The 1,630-nt window shown below is 38.7% G+C and overlaps 1 protein-coding gene across 28 annotated transcripts in view; it reads right to left on the bottom strand.

Moving 5' to 3' along the window:
* Positions 1 to 392: 392 nt before the first annotated feature.
* The window catches only part of TCF4 (transcription factor 4), a 117,771-nt gene continuing 116,533 nt past the window's right edge, over positions 393 to 1,630 (bottom strand). For all 28 annotated transcript variants that reach the window (XM_027701995.1, XM_027702016.1, XM_027701998.1 and 25 more), the window contains one exon: positions 393 to 857. The gene's annotated coding sequence lies outside the window, so the exon portion shown is untranslated. The remainder of the gene's footprint in view (positions 858 to 1,630) is intronic.

The following is a 1,630-nucleotide window of genomic DNA, read 5'->3' as shown; positions in this document are numbered from 1 at the left end:
CCCTAAGGAATGGCTAAAATTCTCAGGTTCTATTTTTTTTTTCTGTTTTGTTTCATCGGGACATTTTTGCTGGTTTCGGGAATATTTCGGGAATATCTCATCCCGGTGGATAAAGAGCAGAAACACCAACCCCCAAAACAAAAAAAACCTCATTTTCCGTCGTTTTCCCTCATTTTTTGTCTCATTTTTCCCCTCTTCAGAAGTACACTTTTTATCATTATTGCAAGTTTACCTTTTTTTTTTTTGTTTGTTTGTTTTTAAATTAAATATTTTTTTTAAATCCTCAGGCTTTTACAAATTCTTTGCTTTGTTTGTTTTTTTTTTCTTTTTTTTTTATGGTTTTTTTCCCTTTTTTGTTTTTTTTTTATGTCCAAAAAAAACCAAAAAAAAAACCAAAAAAAAACAAACACCACCGAAAAACCACCAAAAAAAACCCCCCCAAAAAAACCCCAAAAACAAAAGCGAAAAAAAAACCTCAAACCCAAAAAACCCAAAAAAAACCAAGGAATTTTAGGCACAAATGCATTGTCCCACAGTGTGGAAAAAGATTGCCATTCAGTCTCGGAATTCCAAGTTGGACATTCTGCTTGATATGTTCAAAGAGAGTCATCCCTCCAAAAGTTGCACTTTTTTGTTTCGTTTTTTTCTCGTTGGGTTCCGTGGGTTTTTTGTGGTTTTTTTTTTCCCTCGGGAATGCTGGAATCTCTTGCGTCTGGGATTCAGAACTGCTCAGACTTGTCTTATCTTACAAAACAAAGGGGTTTCGCAAGGAGAAGTGTTTCTGTGGGATTTAAGAGAATACAGCGGATAAGGAAGTGGTCTCTCGCTTTTCCGGGCAGGAACGCGGCGACTTGGACCTGTGGGAGAAGGGAAAGGGCCCATCAGAGTGGGGAGGTGGGGGCTTGGTCCACCCTCTTCCCAGGAAACTGCTCTGGGAATCAAGGGCCCCAAAAGTCCCTTGAGAAGGGTCAGAGCATCCCGAATATCCAACCTTGATTTCAACCCTGATATCCATCCCAAATATCCGTTACTATCCATCCCTAATCCCAGCTCTATTATCCAAGTCTAATTTCCAGCCCTAATATCCAACAGTAACATCCATCCCTAATTCCAGTCCTAACATCCAACCCTAATATCCACCCCTGATATCCAATCCTGATCTCCAACCCTGATATCCAACCCCAATATCCAAACTCAATATCCATCCCTAAAATCCAAAGACATCCAACAGCAACATCCATCCCTAAATCCATCCCTAATATCTAGCCCTACTATCCAACCCAAATATCCATTACTATCCATCCCTAATATCCATCCCTAATTTCCAACCCTAATATTCAACCCTAATATGCATCCCTAATATCCAATCCTTATATCCAACCCTGCTATACATCCCTATTATCCAAGCCCATTATCCATTCAAAATATCCAACCCTAATATCCAACCCAAATATCCAACATTAATATCCATACCTAATATCTATACCTAATATCCATACCTAATATCCATCCAGTCCTAATATCCAACCCTAATTTCCAGCCCTGATATCCAACATTAATATCCATCCCTAATATCCAATCTAAATACCTATCCCTAATATCCAACCTAAATACCTATCCCTAATATCCA

This window comes from Neopelma chrysocephalum, unplaced genomic scaffold (genome assembly GCF_003984885.1).
Source record: "Neopelma chrysocephalum unplaced genomic scaffold, ASM398488v2 Primary Assembly neopelma1_179, whole genome shotgun sequence".
NCBI lineage: Eukaryota > Metazoa > Chordata > Aves > Passeriformes > Pipridae > Neopelma > Neopelma chrysocephalum.
The sequence above is the reverse complement of the archived record's forward strand: the minus strand, read 5'-3'. Positions and strand labels throughout refer to the sequence as shown.